This window comes from Corvus cornix, chromosome 2 (assembly GCF_000738735.6).
Source record: "Corvus cornix cornix isolate S_Up_H32 chromosome 2, ASM73873v5, whole genome shotgun sequence".
Taxonomy (NCBI): Eukaryota; Metazoa; Chordata; class Aves; order Passeriformes; family Corvidae; genus Corvus; species Corvus cornix.
The window spans coordinates 13,959,278-13,980,936 of record NC_046333.1 but is presented as its reverse complement, the minus strand read 5'-3'; the positions used below and the strand labels follow the sequence as shown (position 1 = coordinate 13,980,936).

Here is a 21,659-nt window from a genome sequence, read left to right as displayed (position 1 = left end):
TCCCGCCTGTGTACCGCCCCCATGCCCTCAGATCTCTGGCTCTGTGACCCTTTGTAAACCTGATCCTGAACTTGCTTTACCTCTCTCGCCCCTGGTCTCCTCTGCAGAGGATGAAATAAACCTCGTCTGTGGAACGCGCCATGCGGAGGGCCCTCCTTGGCTCCGTATCTCTGGTAATATTGAGCTGTCTGGCTTAAGTGTGTGTGTGTGTGTGTGTGTGTCACCAGCGCTCACCATCTGCGCGGGGCCGAAAGGAGAAGCTTGCTAGCGTGAACTGACACACCCGAGCGGTCTCGTGCCCGAGACGGTTTTGGGGAGCACAGCAGCGATCTCCCAATTGCCCTAACACCGTACACTCCTATACTACATAGCAGAAATTATTTAATTTTTATTCAAATAGTTTAGAACAATGGTTACATTGAAGGAAGTTGTTACCACTTTATAGACAAAGCATAGACATAAAAGAAAAGGCAAAATTAGCCAAATAAATTATGCATTGCAAATCAACATCTCAGCACTTACAGTATCCCACCCCTTTACTGTAGCTCCTTCTTTCACCATATGGAGAAATAAAATGCATTTCTAATTTGTTTTCTAATAAGTACTAATTAGTCCAGGCCTTTGAGATCCTTAAGGAAATAAAGTGTGTCCTTGTAGCCTTCCAAATAAAGCTCTAAAGCTGCAGCTGTTACAGTCCCACATTGCTCTTCCTTCCATCTTCCAAGTAAAAACTGAAATCTTCCCTTATTTAGATTTTAATGTGAGATTAATTTAAAATCAAATTGACTAAAAGTAGCATCAGTCATTTAGTCAATGGGCAATGTATGGAAGCTGCTCCTTTGTGGTGACTTAACAGATGATGATCTGAAGGAAAACACACAGATAATGTTAAAGTAGAAAGAAACAAATGATTTTAAACTGCTTATGTCAGATGATATTATTAGCAGAAATAGTTAAATGGGGAAAGCCCATTTTGCTGTGGAAATGTCTGCTCCCTCTGCAAAGCCACTCTGAAGCAGTGATGTGTGGGGCGTGGGGAGCATCTCCCAGGAGTTGTGTCTGGAATGACCTGTGCATTCCTGGAGTCCATCTCCCCTGACCCACTGAAGATTTCATCATGTATCCTTCAGCAATTGTCCAGCTTAATTTTACTCTAAACCGACTCTTTCTTTAAATTGTGCACACTTTTGTAATGAATAATAATGTACTTGGATGCTTAAACTTTTCTTCCAGTACTGGGCTGCTTTCTGGGATATGTACTCTGGTGTATTTTCAGGGGCTTAACATGTCATACTGAAAATCTCTGCAAATGTACTCGTGGTGTGTGAGAAGAAAAAAAGGAAGAGCTTTATCACATCCACTACTTCCTCTGCCGCCTTCAGCCAACTTCTTGGGGTCTCTGCCTTGTGAGATGAAAAGCTGAAAAAAGGTGCAAAAGTTGAAGAAACTCTTGGTGATTTTTGCCTACTTGACTCTAATGTTTTCTAGTGCCTGCTCTGATTCACATGTTCTCTCCAGCTATTCCCGCCAAAGTTTTGTTTGTCTCTCACTTCAAATGTTTCCTAAAAATCTCTTTTTGATCCAGGGAAAAATAACTGCTCATTAGTCCATTGCACAGAAACTGTATAGGGGAAGGTGATTTTGCCTTTAGAAGGTTTTAAAATATTTTTTCCAGCGTTAATTTGGAAAACAAAACAAAACGTGATGTCAAAACCAAGTTCCAGCTTCTGCTGGAACTTTCGTTTTTTACAAGTCAGCAAGTTCTTAGGCAAAAATACTTCCCTGACACTTCTGTGACCTTAGGAAGGGTGGCTGTATCTGCGGAGTCCTGGGCGAGCACTCCCCATGGCATGAAGCAGTGCTCAGCAGTTGCCGGTGTGGTGGCACGAGTGTGCTGGGCCATGGGGCATGAGCTGCTCTCCTCTCGCATCCCTGCTGGCAAATTGGGCTCTGCTCCACTCAGCTGAGCATTAAGCACGTGCTAAACAGAAGCACATGAGTCATCCTGCTGACTTGAACTTGAGCTGATGAACAGCAAGCAGGAAGAAAGAAATAACAAATACTTTTCTTCACGCATGAAGCCCTTTGGTTGTGCAGGGATGCTGTTATCTGTGTGAGTAATACCATATCCAGCAATGTTTGTCTGAATGCCTGAAGAAAAATGGGAAAAGGACAGGGTACTGATACCACAGAATTGTAGTCCTTGGAAATTTTACAGTTAAGGTCATTGACAAATATTTTTGTTACTTGGTCATCTCTTGTAAAGGACCATCAATAACATTTTCTGGTATGCCTAATTTCTTTGACTTTGCACGCCAAACTGGACTAAGCCAAATTTCTACTTTCCCCTTCTTAGTATTATAAGTGCACCCAGGGTTGCTGTTTTTTGTTGGCACAGTTAAACTAAACTAAACTTTTCTAGGCACAACAGCCCCAAAAGCACTAGGGAGACTGCGATATGGACATCCAGTGTTTGTCAGTCTGGACATCCCCAGCAAGAAATAAACCCTAGGTCATCTAATTAATAACCTTAAGTATTACCACCTTTTTATTTGTTAGGAGAGTATTTGCCACCATTTTTGAAAGTAAGAGTGTCTTTACTTGCTGAGAGCGTCATTCCATGATCCAAAGGAAGCTTAGATGGCTAAATATCTACTTCTACAGATATGGATATTATTGATAGAGTTTTGCAGGAAGTAAAATTTTGGATATGTAGAAACAAATGTCTGTAGGCACAGAGGGAACTTTGTAAAAAAATAAATCCCTAAGAAATTCAGGCTGTTCTTGAGTTAGGTGGTGACCAGGGAAAAAGAATTTAGAATAGCATTTAGTGTTAAGGCTACTCAAGCCCCATTGTGCACACCTACATCATTCGCTGTATCTAGCCTGTGGAGATGTACTAAATTTCATTTTACAGTAATTTTTGTTTTCTTCTTCTCTTTCTGAGAATGATAATTTTTTGAAAGAGCACTGGATGTCATATCCGTTTTTGGTACATGGGATCTTAAAGGAGATAGACTGTGATGTGAGTTCCTAAAAACTGGTTGTGATCCAAGTTCATGTTCTTTGCTTGTTTTTCAGTTTTACTGGTACCTATTTGGCTTCTAGCTTGTGTGTTACTTTTTCTGCTCATTTCCATAAATAAAATGTTCTTTCTCTGCCATGTTGCTGTTCCCCCTGATTATATCCTGCTGTGGCCTTGGTGTAATAGTGTTTCTTCTTTTACTTAAAACAGCATGCAATTGCATTTTGAGTTAAGTTAATGGGGGATGGAAGGGATGTAGCCAAATCTCTGCAGGACTCCCTGAGTCTCACCACAGCATCTCTACAAAACCTTTCTATGGGCCTGGCTCAGTTTTTCTGCTGGTTTCTGTCAGCTTTGTTTATTACCGACCAGTGTAGAACATTTTGTATGTCACTTGCTATTTAATGAAATACCCTGCAGTAAGTTGAATTTCTAGTATTAGCTTCCAGGGAACCAGTAAGAGTCCAGTTATTGTTACTGCTGTTAGGGGTGTATTGGTTCTTAGCCATCATTAAAAGAATGAAGTATTACATCTGCTAGGCTTGCATTACAAAGCAGCTACATAAAGCTCAATGTGAGCTTTATTATCTGTTGGACTTCCCATAATGTCTAGCATACAATGCAGTGCACCTATTTAGCAAAAAGGTTCCCTCTGCAATTGAACCTTCCCTTAGAAATAGAAAAGGATTTTCAGGCTGTGAATCTGCAGGTAGTAATTTTAATAGCCGCTAATGTGAATTAATAATTCTAATAGCCTCATTTCTGATGCATTATCAGAATACTGGAGAGTGGGTTGCCATGGCTGCTATATTTTATCACTCACAGCTGTGTAAACTCTTTTAGGTCAGCCTTTTTCTTTTCTCTCTCTTTTTTTTTTTTTTTTTTTTTTTTTTTTTTTTTTTTTGTCTAAGAAACCATTCATGTGACTTCTTACTTTTAGAGCCCTCATTCAACATGGACTAACACAGCTCCTAGGAAAGTACTTTTTTCCCCTCTTGGGGACTGAGCCATATTATTATCAGCTTAGAAGAAATTCACTATTCAGGGAAATGTTCAAGGTAAAACCAGTTGTCATCATGCTGGCATATTTATCATTAGGAATACATGGTCTGCCCAATACTCTTCAGAAAATTCAGTTGTTCAGTTGTGCAGTGAAATATCGAGTGAGACAGAAGAATGTATTCTCCATTTCCCAGGATGCAGCAAGCTCTAGAAAATACAACACATTTCTTGATTTGCAAAACTGTTATATGTGGATAAATTTGCATGGATATAAATTTTGCATTCTTTTCTAATAGCAAGACAAATATTTAAATATATGAGCAACCTCATTCCTGCTTGGCAAAGCACTTGAGCATATGGAACTTAAGTTCTTGCTTAAAGTAAGCCTTTAATTGCTGTTTGTATCAATTGCTCATCTAAGGTAAAGAAGTAAAAGCTCAGGAGGCACAGCACTCAGTTCACAGGGCTTTTTATCTCTGACAATTTATTTATCAAAATAAAATTATTTCTGTGCCATTTGTGGGCAAGTCAGTGGTGGTGTTGATTTAGGGAGCATCTTAATCATGTTGGCTGGCATCACCAGTCCATTCGTATTTATAAATCTCTTGAAAGCAGTGCTGCAAACTCTCATGTCAAGGACACCCAACCAGATTTCTACGATAGCTATACTTCAGTGTACTTCAATAGTCTAACCTGTTAATGGATGGACCTTAGAGCGGAGATTTGCATCTGGTAATGAGGCAAACTTTCAATTCCTTATCTGAAGAACATCCAGATCTCTGCAGTCAGCAAAACATCTCCAAATCTTACAGCAACAGACTTTATAGAGATAACAATGGTATTTCCCAGAAGGGCAAGAGTGGTCTTTCTCACAGAATTTCGGCACTGCTATTTCTGGCTCTGGATTTAAGAACAGAAAGGGAGGGGAATTCTAAAAAATGTAATTTACTCTTAAGAAAACCCCCTTTGTTTCTGTTTTGGTTCTACAATTAGGCACAGGGAGAGGAAGGGACTCACTCTTCTGTGTTTTCTATACACCCAAACCTACTTTTCCTCAGGATTTCTAGTGAACAGTTTTCAGGCAAATCTCTTCTCCTGTGCTGCCATATCTGTTATCTGAGGGTGGGATGCATTCTTAGAAACCTCTCTGTAGCACTACTATTTTGGGGCACTGGAAGAAGACTTTGCTCTACAGCGTAGGGCTCCGTAATGCAGACAGCACTGCCTTTAGTTGATACTCCAGTTTGCTTCCCAGCCTCTCTTCGGTCGTTTACAGCATATTCACCTTCACATCATGACTCATTTGCTTTCACAGTTGTTAAGAGTCACCTCAGATTTTGTACCCACAGTTACTGTGCATTTTGTACCCTTAAAACCCTCAAGGGCTGACCATGGCAAAGCAGGGATTAAAAATGTTTGATGGATGACACCCTTCCTCTTCACAGAAAGCATTTTGTCTATTTTGTATTAAGAGATTTAGACAAAATTACATCTCTAAATGCCCTTCGTTACCATGAATCACACCAGCTACATACAGCAGGCAGCACAGCATGGAAACAGATCCTCGCATGACACATCTAAGCAACTGTGCCTCCACTTACTTGGACTCCAAAAGACTATTTAATGTAGTATAATGTACAAAATACACATACACACTGTTAATTTGAAATATAAAGTAATAGAAGCATACTCTATTTTTTAACTCTGGAAAAATTATTTGGGTTTTTATTTTCTTGACTCATTCTGCTTCTTAAGAAAGAGTTGATAACTGAACCATTTTAGATTACAAAAAAAGATCTTTCTATAGCAAATATAGATTCCCACACACTGTCTCTCAAGAAATAAGTATATAATCGGATTAGAAGATATTTCAGATTTGGACAACTCTAATTAAATTACTTCTAACTTTTACTGGCCTCTGTGGATCAATCTCTTCTTGACCTTCACAGTCCATCAATATAAGCAAAAGCAAAGCAAAAAAAATCGTCTATCTGAAAAAACCATACCTTTCTCTTATTAAAAAAAAAGCCTGTAGGTGACTGGATTTGTTTGGCACTTGACCTCATCGTGCATTAACATTAACTTAAAAAATCCACACCTATTTTTTTGCATTAACTTTATTCCATGGTACAATCCCTGTGTAAAGAAGTTTCTTGTGCAATCTGGTCTTCTTTTGCATACATCATTTACCATCTTTTGAGGTAAGGAATTTAAATGTATGCTGATGCCTTTATCATCTTGACAGTTTAAGGATAAAAGTTCTGTCCAATGTGATGAACAAAAGACTTTTTCCTTTAAATGTATAAAATAGAAGACATTTTCTTTAAATCTCTTAGAAGATTAAATGCCACATAATATTTTGCATAACATTTAGGAAATCTTTTACTTGAGAAGCCCAGAGTATATGTCTTTGAGGTGCTATTCTGATCCTTTGCATCTGCATAGTGTAATTGTAATCTGATCGTGCATCTCCTCACTTGCCACAGTAATGGATGAGGACATAACTCTGCTGGAATTCTGTCCTTTTGATGTAGATGATGTGCCTCAACAGTAGCCAATTTAAGGGGTCTGGAGGTAGAACTGCATATTTAGTTCCTTGGCTCCTGCTGTGACTATGTATGCTTAGATTTTTCAATTTTAGCATTTATATAGAAACAAAAGGAAAATAAAAGTTTTTAAAATTAGCTCTTTTATGAATTAAATTTAATTACAGTGATGCCAGTATGCATTAAAGTGAATGTTGTTGCTATGAAACCACACAGCCAGAATCAAAACAGTTCTTAGTGAACATTGTACAACCACTACATCAAATTTAATCTTGAAGTAAGTACAAGCCATATCAATTAGAGATGTGACAGTTCTGCGTGTCTCAAGGCTAATTTTCTTCCCGCCAATTTTTTGTGCAATGTAATGTGTGTATCGGGAAGGAAAATGCAGTCTCATGCCTTTATCCCATGTGTACAAGTGATTAATCATAAGCTTCACACTGTTACTGCTGAGGATAGTGCATTGACTTTGGATGACCCTGGTTCAGAAGGATGACCCATCTTCAAAAGTTGAGAAGTGTTCATTGTGTCACATTTAGGAATGTACAAAATATTTTTTTTGACTGATAAAAAAGTATTCACGGTTCTGTGAAGTTTTGAAGCTTCGCTGAAAATGAAAGCTACTTTTCCTTGTAAAAAAAAAAAAGACATTTGTAAATATCTTTCTTTTTTCTTACTGCTATGAAAGATGATGTTTGACTGTAAAAATGAGATTCTCTACCGAAGTTCAAAGTCAGAACATTTATTATTTATTTTTTTTTCACATTTATAACTTGTTGGAGAAAAAAATCTTTAGTTGCTAGGAGAAATGTTACTGTCTTTCCTGCACAAAATGAAAAATGGCAAATAAGACAAACTCGAGGTTTGTCTTTTGCAACAGAGACTTCACGAAGACATATAACTTGGAAAAATAAAAGATAAATAAATCATTCCTTCACTTCTGTTGCTCACACTTTTCTTCTTCCTTAAACGTCTGCACTTAGCTGTAGACTAGCTGTCTTCTTTTCTCCAGATATTTTTTCTTCCTTTCTAGTCTCTTCTTTCTCATCAGGCAATTGAAAACATCTTTACTTGTTGCCCTGAGGGAATGCAGTAATTTAACATAAAATTACCCAGGGATTCTCCAGATGGAATACAAGGGACATTTCCTAAAATACCAAGTGAACACTTTCTCTGTTGGTGACCTGAGAAAAGAGTTAGTTCCTGATCAGTTCTGATCAGTTCCAAAACTCATCCAGCTACGGTATGATGAATGTTGGGTTCGTGAAGCCTCAGATGCCTTCCAAACCACTTACTCCGTAAACTTCTCTTCCTTTTTCTCTTAAATGATCACTATTATTGTAAAATCTAACTACACACATACACCATCCTTCTGCTGTCTGCACCATGACTAATGAGGAACAACTCCTCATGAAGCTTCTGTTCTTCCTAATTTTAATCTAAGCAGGGCTAACACAAAATAAGTTTTTCAGCAGTGACCATAATGACTGTTGAATTAACCCCCATAGGCCAATTAGTTGCAGCACAACTTTGCAGCTCATATGAGCTGGGGTTCTCCTGCAAGCTGTCTCTTGGGCAGCCCTGCTAACAAGCCACATAGCAGTCTGGGAATGTCACCAAATGTCTTTTCCTTTGCTCCAAAAACCCAATTGGTAAAGTATTCTCCATAAAATAATAGTAAACAGTAATGTGGGAGTAGTGGGAAAATCCGCTATAAAACTTCCATTAGTTAATGAAATTGGCTGTCACAATCATGTGAAAAGTTCAAGGAGACAATCTTGTTAAACAGCCATTTTGCATAGAGAAATTTATATTGCTATAGACCTTTTCAAATAACTTTGAGGTTTTCCAGAACAATTTATGAATGCTGAGCTTTGAAAGAAGAGAGATCAATCCACCGCAAAATAAAGTTGGCTAGCAACGGACATTTGGTCACAGCTCAGACACTCCATGTTCATTTATAACACACTTCTATGTAGCTCAGCAGGAATTTTTCTCTGCTGAGGAGCTCCACAGGCTTCTTTGATTCCATTTTGTATTGGAAGTTGTTTTAAAACATCTCTGCAATCACATTAAATGCTCAAGCATCAACACGGAGTTCCTAACACTGATGACAAATTACTCTTAAATGAATAGCTCCAAAGCTGATGGCCTCACCATCACTGTGTTTTCATTTGTATTGCCCTCTGAACCTGTCAAATCTGTCCTTGTCTTGAGGCGACCAGTCTTCTGAGGTTAACATTCTTACTTAGGACTCTGAAATTCTTGACCTACCCAGACACAAAAACTGTTGACTTCATAGACGAAGGACAAAAAAGCAGAGTTTTAATCTGTTTTTCCAGCCAGTCATCTTCCATGCATCTAAATTTAACAGTTGCTCCACAAAAGCATCCAGCCAAACCAGCCCAATTCAATCAACAAAATGTTGGGCCAAACATCCAAACACGGGTCCCTTTAAAGGTTTGGCTCAGACAGTATTTACCATGTAGTGGGCATATGTGGCTCTGAAATACAGGGTAAGGGTAACCAGTTGCTCTCATGGCAGTCTTATAATAAACGCACCTTGAAACCAGCCCATGTGTGGTACCTGTTACAGGTACAGCTTCATTACACTGTTACACATCTGTATCAGTGGGTAGCTGTAATGCCTGTCTGGTTTCTGGTCCCCTCCTCTTCCTGCATTCAGCATTCAGGGGTCTCTGGTGCTTGGTTTTCTGGGGGGTCCTTGCTGCACCATTAGGATTGCTTTCTCCTACATTGGTCCCGTTCAGGTTTCGAACACCTCTTCATTACAGAGATATATTCAGGTAATTGTGATCTTTTGATTCAGTTGCCTAAACCATGCACTCTCTAACCTGCATTGGCTGGTTATTGCTGTGTGCCTGCTGCTCGGACAGCATTTGGAATGCTTTGGTCTTGCCTCGCCAGATACTGACCTTTTGATAATTATTTGCAAATAACATGGCTGTAATATGCAAAAGTTTTCAATAAACACTTTAATATTATAATGATACCTAGAAGATTCCCAACCTGTATTATTAACAATGCAATAAGTGGATTAAATAATACACGTGGTAGGTTAGATGCTGTGGAACTGCAAAATATATAATCCTATAAAAACATCACTATTGTTTCAAATTTTAATGCCCATGTTTTAATGTTTTCCTGGATTTGTTGAAGCTTCCCTTAATTTTTCTGGAATTCTACTATTGAATAGTTCATTATAGATGTAGGTATAAGGTTTTTTCCATAAATTCTTCCATCCATTGGCTCAGTTGGAGTAGTTTTAAATGAGCTTAAAGCCAATGTGTTATTTTCAATTACAACAATGGCAAATGTGTAAGTTTTATTATGCACTTGAAGCCATCTGACTGAGAGCACAGAGCACCAAACATCTTTGGATAAAGTTTGGTTTTCAATTACAAAGTGTGATCTAACTGCCAAGATACCACATGACAAAGTACATGAAGTGAATGTTTTTTCCAGGCTGAAAAAGATAACTTTTGCATTGAGTGATTCTTCAAGGTGATGGATATTTGCTGTTATTCTCCCGAAGCAAGAGAACAATTGTTGGACATCTCTAAAGCTACTTGATTAGCTCCTTGAAAGCCAAAGAATCTTTCTACTAAATTAGTACATGCTTGCACATACAGATTTGTAGTATTTTGATTATCAGTATATCTCCACAGTTAGAGAATTCATGGCCTCTACCATTTCTTAGTATTTCTTAAGACAAACACAAGGCCTTTAACTTACAAATATTTATTTTAAAATATTCCAAATACAACACTACAGAAACTGTCCTCGATCACAAATATGATGTTGTAAAGCTTCGTACAAGGGTGTACAGCTTTCTGAAATAGAACTTACTAAAGCCAACTTTTTTCATTTTTACCTTTTTAAGTTTTGGAAATTTTTCTTTTGTAACAAGGTTTGCATACCAGATCATCACACAGGCCAGGTAACAGTCCAGATAGATTCTTGTGCTGTTTTTATAACACTTGAAGCTAATGAAAAGTAGATGTTAGAAAGACTATGGGCCTACTTTGTTATGTTCTAGAAAGTGCAAACTTCCTTTTTCCTATATAAATACTTTCATCATGTCATCGCCTATCAATGATAAATGCAAATACATTAGATAAGCGTGTAAGATCTATACTATTTAATACCCCTCTCACTACCCACACACTTCTCAATAAACGTAGGTATCTATCTCTCCGTTGCACTCATATATTTTTAAATTTGTTGTCTGCATGGATTTAACTCAAAATATGTTCCAGCTGATAATTCAAAAACTTGTGTTCAAAGGAATACTTAAGTTGATTTGTGCAATATACAAGTCTTTAAATTTGAAAAATGTTTCCGTTGTCCATGGTGGTTTCAAATATGTAGTCTTCTCTCCATGTATTTCACATACATCTGAGAATAACAATAAAACACTTAATTCCTCTCTTTATTCCTTTCCTGTTTCTTTTGCTATCCCATGCTTTTGTCTGCAGTATCTTTTAGGACCAGGCTAACACTTTCACCCTGTTTGCTGTATACACAGCTGAATCTGTTACAGTCTTATCCATGATTCTATTCACCTGTAAAATCTTTTTGACCCTTTAGACATTGATTAGAGAAGGCTACCACTTGAATAGTTTTCCACCCCTCCCCTCCACTTATTAACCTGGTAGGATTTTAACTCTCACATTGTTCTTGTAAAATTTCTTCAGCTCTTCAAATACTATTTATGAAATTCTCCAATTTCATGGTTATTGGATTTACTGAGCTTGGTTGTCTCTTCAGCCTGGTTCAGTGCTTCATGTACAGCTAGTGTGAAACCCTCTTTCTAAATATTGCCAACGTTCTCAGTCACTAAACCCTGGCTCTGGTACCCAATAGTTTATTTCCTTGTGTGTATCCCTTGGTGATTTTAATTTAAATATTTATTTAATTTTAATCTTTTTTCTGCAGGGTGAAAAAATGTACCAACAATTTACCAGCACCTTAAATGAAGTGTCAAACCTGTTAAGCTCCCTTCCTTAATACACTTTTACCTTTTGGGTTACTTTGCATTTTTGAGTAAGTATAGCCCAGCTAAAATTCATTGGGGCTGGTTGTTCAATTAAAGATTGATCTTCACTGTTTAGCCCTGTATGTTCCTCTGGCGCTACTAGCCAACTTGTATGGTTTCCCTGTTTAAGAATCCTATATCCTTTTCTGGTTCTAACACGATCAGCATCCAATTCTGCTGCAATAGTGACTCATTATTTTGTCCTTGATTTGGAAATTAATTTGGTGATCACTAGTTTTACCATTTCCTTTTTTTGTTTTAATGTTACTAATTTGCATACTCCTGTTAAAGAAGAGATTGTATGATATTCATGTGGATTCACATTAAGTTCTACGAGATTGGGGTCATACTAGATATCTCCATTCAAGGTGTTATTCCTCACTTGTACAGCTGTTGCAATATGTATTTTTTATGCTTATGCTTTTAAGTTGGTATTTTAAAAAAATGTTTTCAGACTGTCATATCTCGTGGTAACACAGCATGTGATCACATTTCTCCTCTGATTCTGCTTTTTATCTTCCAGCACAACTTGAAAGTAGCCTGGGTTTCACTTAATTATGGTTTAGCTCTTGCTTCCTCTTACAAGGATGGGTTATTCATTTTTATTGTGTTGTGTTCCTTTTTCTAGAAACCTCAGCATTACTGCTGCTCAGAGTTCTTTACTGCTACATTGTCAGCATTCATTTTTTTCTACCTTCTGTTTCAATTCCATAGGTCACCTTCTGGTCTTTGGTTCTAATTATTTTTTAATCTTCTTTTGTTTAATCTTCTCCTTCTTTGTTCTACTTTGTTGGGGTTCTTTTATCCTTTTATTTTTTGCCTTGTCATCCTTGTTTTTATTTTCAATGTCTTCTATCCTGCCTCTGGTTTCGTCTCCTGTACACTGTGATACCCAATGGCTCATCTTTTGAACACATTGGATTCTTGTAACTGAATTTTTCATTTCATATTAACACTTAGATATCAAGAGCTCATTGTGCATTTTCTAGTGACCCATGGAAAACATCTTCTGTTCATGTATTGGGACCCCATTGTGAAATCCATGATTCTAGTTAAGAATTCATTTTCCCGCATCCTAGAGATGATGAGACAAAGCTTGTAATCATTTCAATCCATGGTTCAGTTTTTGCTGTTATGGGTCTGTTACAGAATCTGGTACTGATTCCTGATTTCATAGGATGTTTGGGTATCTAAAACTGTTAGTACCAAATGGTGAAGGCAAAAAGACAAATGTTGCAGGAGGGTCCTTAGGTTGTGGGACTGAACTGCAGCTACATCACGCAAGCCAGACGAGGGATGTTTCTATCCTCATGTCATGTTTTCAGTATTGCTTGGTTTCCTACATTGCCTGCATCCTCCATCAATTGCTGCAAGCAGAGTTAAGTTAGGCCCCAAGAGGAGGTGACCAGATCAGGCACCAAAAGACAGTTATGTTTATGGTAGTAAGACAGTAATACCATAGTACTAAACACTTTCATGCCACTACCACAGCATTAAGACAGGAGATCAGGATAGGATCTGAGACAAATTCTGCACACTTGATTCTGAAGTACAGCATAAAGACAACAAATTCCTTTTGTTGCTGTTGTATAGATAAATCTTAAAGATACTCTACATGTGGTATCCTTAGGGGCAACTACACATCTGTTTTAATGACCATCAATGTGTCTGTCTGCTGAGTCTCTGGCCCCCTTTTCTTCCTGTAGTTCCAAGGTCGTTGCTCCCCAGTTTTGTGGTCCTTTCTGTTGCATACGCCCTTATCCTAGAGCCACTGGTAGTTTTCTCTGTCTGACCATGGTGTTGCAAAGCACATATGTATATGCATATGCAATGCTTCCTTGACTTGTCATTGATATCTAATTCTGGTAATGTTATTATTACAGATTTGGATTTGCTTCTTTTCAGGTTGTAACACCCAGAAGAGTAAGCACAGAATATTTACACTAAAAATGAACAGTGTGGAACTGTGACAGATGGGCATTAATCTGTCATCAATTACATCGGACACAGAACAGAACAAAGTTGGGAAGCTGTAAGAAAATATGAACCCTATCTTTTTTGAAGAAAAAATGAACTGGACACAGACAGAAACCTCTAATCCGAGGAAGTAGGTCATAAATCCTGACTTTTTTTAAGGCAGGATCCTGAGGAAGATGTGGAAGCCAGCCCTAAAGAAAAGGCTTTATCCTCACTCAGAGTCCTGTGACACAGGAAAAAAAATCCAGGATCAAAAATTCCCCATGTAACTGTGGGACTATTGGTGGTATTTTCAGAGACCTTTTCTATAACTGCATTTGAGGGGTGAGATAATGGAGGCAGACAAATTTCATACCAAGGAGTATGACTGGACTCACCAAAAGAATGTGAGGGGGCAGTTAACAAATAGTGTCTGTAGCAGTGGTTATGGCAGTGCTGGGGTGTTTTGCGGGCAAAAAGATCAAACATAAATTAAGAAGCTGGACCATAGGAGACTCTGCTCTTGCACATTTTGCCTCACAGGGTTAATGTTTGCACTGTGTGAGTTAGGTGCAACCATAGTTTACTTTATTTTACTTCCCTTTTCCTGTCTTATTCATAGTAAATATGTAGTTCTGGTGTGTTTGAGGTTTGTGAATGTCATAGTAGAATTGTCTCAAACATATAAAATCTACCTATCAGCCTATGTGTTTTGAATGGTGCTGTGTTTCTATCACTTGCCTGACATTTGTTGTTCAAAGAAATGTAGGTGAGATCTACCCAGCCTAGGATGCTTTGCTGTGAGGTCTGGCAGCTGGCAGGTGAATGTACTGTGTTTTGAGCTCAGAGGAGAGCTGAGCTTATAAGGTTATAAAGGGACAAAACTGTATTTTGTCACATGTGTAAAACATATGATTCATACCTGCAATTACCTGCTTGCACTAATTTACCCCATATATTTGTTTTTTCTGATTAAAATTCAGGACTATCCTTACATTTAACTGATAACTGTTTATAGGCTCACTGTAAAACTCTACCATTTTTGTAGACAGAAGGAACTCCAGGGTAATTATCAGTTCACATAAAAACATAAACAGATGCCCCATAGCAACACATATTTTATTGCTGAGAATGTAGATTTTATAAAAATATCCAGAGACAGTGCTGTGAGTAAGCAAGACTTGTGTGACTAGCATTCCAGATGCCCTCATGATATGGGCACTGCATCTGATTTTCAACAATATTAAAGTTTCTACTGATTTTACAGGGAGATTTGGGAACTTGGAGAATCTGGACTTTCAGAATCTCAGTCTGCTTCTCTTGTGGATCAAAATGTGGCACCATTTTACCAGAGTAAAAACTCTTCTGGGTGAGGCTGTTATTGCTGAGCCAGTGCCAGGTCCCACTTTGGGTGCAGCATTTGGAGCGGCGCTGAGCTCCGGCTGGTCAGAGAAGCAGAGCTTGTTCCCTCGGGCATGGAACAACACTAATGTAATTATGCAGCTTTTAGGACTAGAGCTAGTATTTCCAACAGAAATCAGAGCTGTGTTATACCAGATTGGCCAGTACTAACCCAAGGATCTCTTTGTGAGAGAGGATAAAATCTTTTCTGATGGATACAGGGATATCTTCCTTGTCTGTGCCAACATCTGATGCTAAGAAATTATGTTACTGATACTGAGGGTATCAGCAGATCTCACTGCAAGTGTTAAACGTGGGACAGAAATCTCTTTTTTATTTTAATAAAAAAATAGAGTTAGATTGAAACTAACTTTGGTGCATGATTCTGAAAGATAAGACTGGAGGCACATTTCTAGGCCTGAGTCAGTAAGGACTAACTTTGCAGTATCACCTGAGCAAGAAATGTGCCCAGTTACCTGTTAAATTATCAGAGTTAGACAGAAGGTACAAAACCCTGATGGGTAGAATACCTTTCTGAAAAAGCTAACTCTGGTTTTTTTGTCATGAGTGTATCTTCATACATCTCACTCCACTGAAAAGAAAAAAATAAAGGAACATCTCTCATGAGTAACACAGCAAGACAGAGACATTTAGCACAGGTTAGCACAGCTAATTTCAGAGTCATCAAACTGATCAAAGCCTCTTTAACTGAGTTTGAACTATCAAACTAATTTTGTTGTTGGCTTTGTACCATCATATCCCAATTATTGATCTATTGCTGGGGGATCCTTTTCAGATACTGTATGATATATTTTGTGCAGTGATGCCACTGCACCAAGAAGTGTTTGCCGGGTCAAGCAACACATACGTTTTCCTGTCAGACAAACAGATGTGCCCATCTGTTCAACCTTTAAAGACATACTCTGATCTTTACCTGACTAATACTTGAGGCCTTGGAAACATTTTGGATATAAGGAGTTAAATAAGAAGTGGACTGTTTTTTCACTGGGACCTCACAGTCTGAACAGGCCTTCTGCTTCAGGTCACTTCTATTCTGCTCATGCCTGCATGGATAGAGTGCATCTCCATCTGTCCTTGTCAAGCTGGAAGTAGCGCACTATTTTGTCCTACTTTCTAAACAATGATTTTTTGGATACTCTTTAGCCGCAGTAAGTCTTTGTAGTGATAGGCAGGATCCTGGTGCATAGGACTTTTTTTACAGATTCCATGTACAGGTGATGCCTGTAATTTTATCTGACTGGTAAGTGGCAGTGAAAATGCAGTAATGCAAAAGCCACTTACATTTATGTAACATCTTTCAATCACAGAGCTGTAGAATTGTAACATTATAAAGCAGTGTGAAGTTTTCTTTCACTCTGTCCCTGCCCAAAGACCACATTGATTGTATTTGCCATTCCTGGAAGGTGTCTTATCCTTTAAACACTCCAGTGAAAAACATTGTCCTCAAGAAATCTGTTGCATTTCCCTGTTTGTGTATCACTAGAACATTGTTTATGCACATGTAGCTTCAGCCCCCCTTTTCACTTTCACCTGGAGGTTGTTATTGTGTGGCACCATAGACTTCTCTGCTTTAGGCTGTACATTCTCTCTTCTATCAATCTTTCCTGATAGCTCATATTTTTTGTACCTTTGATTGTTTTTGTTCCTCTCCTCAGGGCTTCCACACAAAGTCCACAGCTGGTTTTTGGAGTGTAGTAGCCAAAACTAGTAGAAATATTTCTTCTAAGTCCCTGTCATTGTTGAAGTGAAGTGACAGGTTACTTAGTACATCCTATAGGCTACATTTCTGCTTACACATTCATATCCTAGTAAAATGCATATAATTTGGACAGATCAATCTACAGAACGTCATTTGGAGCATTCACTAAATCAAGCTGCAGCAATGTGATGTGTAACAACATTGCTGGTTTTGTTTTAAAATTATGTTGTTAAATATCTTGTCCAGTTGTTACACAGTGAAGCAGTATCAGCAGCATCCCAAGAGTTTTGCTTCTTATTACCCAGAGGTAGACTTAAATCACACTACAAATGACAAGCCTGATCATTATTAATTCTGAGCAACCTTCAGTCATACAATTCCATCTCCTGGAGCCAGTGAGATACTTCACACAGAGAGGATGACTACCATGGAGGTGGCCAAAGGATTTACACTATCTAGTTTTGAATAAATATTGACCTACGTGAAAACTGAGGAAGAACAAATGCCAAAATAACCAGTGGTGGCAAATTACGCAGTGTGTTGTATGTGATGTGCTGATATCTCTCCTCTATAACTGAAAATCAAGGATTTGACATGCAGTGTCTGACTGAAGCTTTCAAAGACCTTGAATGCAGCTTTACTGACATTGGGTTTTTATGCAATTTGAATCTCTAAGCCAACACAGAGGTCCTTGCCTTAACTGGAGGCTTAGTGGTTATTGATAAGATGTTAGGAGAGTGCAGACATTAATTATCTGTGTTCATAATTCAAATTCATTTTTTAAACACTGCAGCATCTTGTCATTAAAAATATAGATGCTGAATGATTGGAGTGTAGACCCCCACGGAACTTGTCAGCAGATTCCATGGTAGCTATTCCCTTTGGAATCAATTAAAAATATCTTCTACAAATCCATTTGTTCTTATCCACACTTAAAAGGGATCCACAAACAGTATATTAGGAAAAAAGGCTTTAACATCAATTACATCAAATTAGGTAAAGATTCTTCAAGAAATTGCTAAGCTTGACATGATATGAATGTATTTAACTGAAATCTTGACTTGATATATTCAAAATATTCACTGTGTGTCATGAAAATAATTTTAATGGGTTTGCCATTGAGACTTCCATTGTTTTAGGCATTAAAAATGGACTTAGTACTGAAATCACTCCTCCAGACCCAGTCTTTATGCTATATTTAGAGCTGACTACAAGCAAAATGTCTGATTCTGCAAGTGCTTGAGAATTTCAACATCTTAATTTCTGTGACTATTTGTTTGCCTGGATGTTTATGGTCTTATGTCTGTTCAAACCAAGGTCATCAGGACTATTCTGGGCCTCTTGCACTTTAACTAAGTTGTAATTGTGTCTGAGTGTAAGCAATCAGTGAAATAATAATACTTCACTGCTTTTTGCTTGAGAGACTAGAAATTATTTCTCCCGTGCAAGTGGCAATATGTGCCATTAATTGGAAGATGGGCACAAAGGCCCCTTTTCTGAGACAGCTGAGGAATGGAGCAATGCCCTGGCAGCAATCATCTTCTGCTCAGGCCTCTGTGCATCCTCAGCATAAACAGGGTGAGACATTGCCCCATTGGTCCTTCATCCTAGACAACAGTCATTAAGGACCTGTGTTTGGGGCCAGCTGAAGTAGCCTCCCTTACTGGCTTCAGTTTCAAGACAATGGCTCCAAGTTCAGGGTAGTGTGCCCCCCAAAGCATGTCTGATTTCTGTAGAACTGTCCAGGTTTTACAGACTTGAAATCCAGGCCCTCAGGGAAGTCTACTCCAAAAGGAACAAAGTTTATCTTTGTTAGGTAATTAGGCTGTGGAGCATATAATTGCATAGATTATTCCCATAAATAAAGAATTGATTTTAACAAGAAATGAATATTATGGCAAAAAAGGTAAATGGGGAATTATATTGTAGCCAAATTGTATGCTGAAAGCAGTGTTGAAGCTCCAGGGTATTTGTGTCAATAATGCAATGCATCTAAGTAGTTGCTAAGCTTACATACATTTGTGGAACTGTTGGAAAAAAATTGTGACAAAATGTTTTTTAAGAAACAAAATGTATCCTAGGCCTTATAAATTCCATCCATTCATTAAATCAAGACTTACAATTAATATCAGAGTTTAGTATACTTTAGGACTAAGAAAATCTCCTTCAGTACAAAAACTCCAAAAAATGTTTTCTCTTAAAAGATGAAAAAGAACCCCAACCCCATCAATACTCTTCTCTTCAAAGTTCTCTTGGAACAGACATTGCTGCCCCTTTTCCCCTTCTCAAGGGTCTGCTGAAGACATTCCTTACTGTCTACACCCATGATAAGGAAAATGACCTGGAAAGCAGTGACACAGAAGACTCTCATGGGAAGAAGTGTGAAAGGACTCTCTGAAGAGTTTTGAGACTTAAATATATACACAACATATCAGTCAGTTTTGTCAAGATCTGAACTGTGGATCCCAGCTCTAGGCATCTGGGAATACTTTCAGTACTTCTGCCCACAGCCCAGGGCAAAATCACTGATGATCAGATATATCCATTTCACACCTTCCACACTTGTGCATGCTTGGATTTCTACTTGGCTAGTAGGTCTCACTAGCCATGTGTGCGGCTGTACGATTTCAGAGAGTAGAGACTCATGTCAAGGTAATGAACTGGACAGTAAAAAGGAGAGACTGTTGCTTCTCAGAGCTGTGATAAAAGGCTTCTATATCTGGCAAAGCATAGAAACTGGTGTGACAAGACATTTCACAAGGACACTGCTCCTGCTGAAATGTCACCAGGGCAGAGTGGGGAGTCAAGAGATAGAGACCTTTGGTTAAATTTTATTGCAGATCCTCACCTTCATATGTTTTAGTCCTTAAACTATGAAATCAAGAAAAGACACAAAATACTTTTAAACCTGGTTTGGGATTGAGTGGTAAGAAAATATATGTATCAGGAGACAAGAAGATATATGAAGTGTTCTAATATTTATAAATATCCTGCATCCCAGGAAATAGTGTTTGTGATTAAAATACAAATTAATCTTTTCTTTATACCTTCCCATGCTGTGATGATCATTCAGATATTAAATATCATACACTATCCTCACACAACCAAATGTATAGCTGCTATTTTTTGTCAAAATTTTTTTGAATTTTTCCATATTACTTATGTTTCTTATTATTTTCTTTGCTATTGAATGTCGAGATAAAAAGGCACTCACATTCAGTTCTGTATACAGAGTCAGTAAAAAATTGTGTATGCGCAACAGGGGAAATCAGAATACTGTAACTGTCTTGATTGCAGTTGTTTTGATGCAGATATTAAAAATAAAAAAATAGCACAGGCGCAGTGTACTTCCCATTGAGATATTCCTCATGGAGAGATTAACCTGTCCAAACAAAGACATCTATTTGAGACACCATCTGGGGTGTCCAGGACAGCTGTAAGAGCCAGCAGACACAAACCATGATCTGCAGATACTTACACCCTCTTGGAGCTACAACTGGAAACTGCGCAGTACAACCCCGTGTAAACTCCTTTCACATGTGTACCTTAAGACGGAGGTATTTTTGACTCTGAAAATTTTTATAGGAAGGACAACAAATACAGTTCACATGTAACACTTCACATGAGAAAGATACCTCCAATCCTTCAAAGGTTCCTCTTATTTATTTCTTCTGTAAGACAGAAATGTACATCAATTAACTACCCCTGAAATATGGACCCAAATCAAGTTCTCACAAAATGTGTTGTTAACAACACATACCGGTAGTATGTTTCCATTGCATCAATTGTTTTAGTGATAAATAACCCTTACAAAATAGAATGACTTGTTGACAGACAAAAGCACCATCTAACAATGGTCTATTTAGACTTGCAAATGACAGAACACTTAATTATTCCAAAATAACATTTCCCCATTAAACTATGATCATTAAATCCATCATCCTTCAGTTTATATGCATGAAACATTTATCATGTCTTCTACAAACAGGAGTCAGTCATCTCAATATAGATTTTTGGACCATTCATTTCATCATGGCATTTCATCAAAAGCCCAGGGTTTCATTTATTTTCTGTTACAGAGATAAAGTGTTTGTAAATTATGTGATAAGACCATAAAGAAAAGTGAAGTGAAATTCTGCTCCATACAAAGATGATAAATACAATACCTACTTTGAACACTGGGATTATTGTGTGAGAAAAATGAGATATTGGAAGTTGGTAGCTATGTTTAAGATAAGAAGTTTTTTTCCAAAAATTTTTCATTAAAGTCAGGGGCAAATAAAGAATTATCTGAATGATTCCATTTTTTTTTTTTTTAATGGCCATTACAGACCTTAAACTAAAAAAAAAAAAAAAAAAAAACCCAACAAACGTAGAACAACTGGAACTAAAAGGAAGCAATTTCTGTGGTCCTTTACTTCTTCTGTTGTGAAACTACTAAAGGACTGTTTTTCAGTTTCCAAAAACACATTTCTATTGCATTAACATGTGCTCTTGTGTGATGTGTGATTTTCAAATGCTCATTCTAGACAACCAAGCCAGAATCCTTTTTTCCAAACAATATCTAATCTCTGTGTTTCTGGGTGTTTCTAGTAGAAGCCTGAGCTTTCAGTTCAAAACCTTATTTGGGCAGTTTGCTGACACACACATTTGGGACATTCATAAGAGCATTTAATCTGTACCTCTTGGCATTTTGGCTTCACCTTTGCATGAGTTCATTTTGGCAAGGTTTATTTCTTTCATTGCCCCCACCCCTTCTCTCTCTTTTTCTATTTGGCAGAGTGGCAGCTTCTCTCCAAATCACTGCACCCAAGCCTCTTTGAATGATTGTTTTTACTTTTGTAATGCAATCTAAATCATAACTACCATAATGAGAATGTGCTTGCATAATTCCTGTGGGACTTATTTTGCACAGACTGCACAGTGGAGAGCATTTTTATTTTATTTGCC

At 37.8% G+C, this 21,659-nt stretch overlaps 1 long non-coding RNA gene across 1 annotated transcript; it reads left to right on the top strand.

The window, feature by feature from the left end:
• The first annotated feature begins 1,712 nt into the window (after positions 1 to 1,712).
• Positions 1,713 to 21,053, top strand: LOC109143989. The gene is made up of 3 exons (XR_002044468.3): positions 1,713 to 2,113; positions 11,533 to 11,640; positions 13,538 to 21,053. It is a non-coding gene; the product is annotated as an uncharacterized LOC109143989 (long non-coding RNA).
• Positions 21,054 to 21,659: the final 606 nt, after the last annotated feature.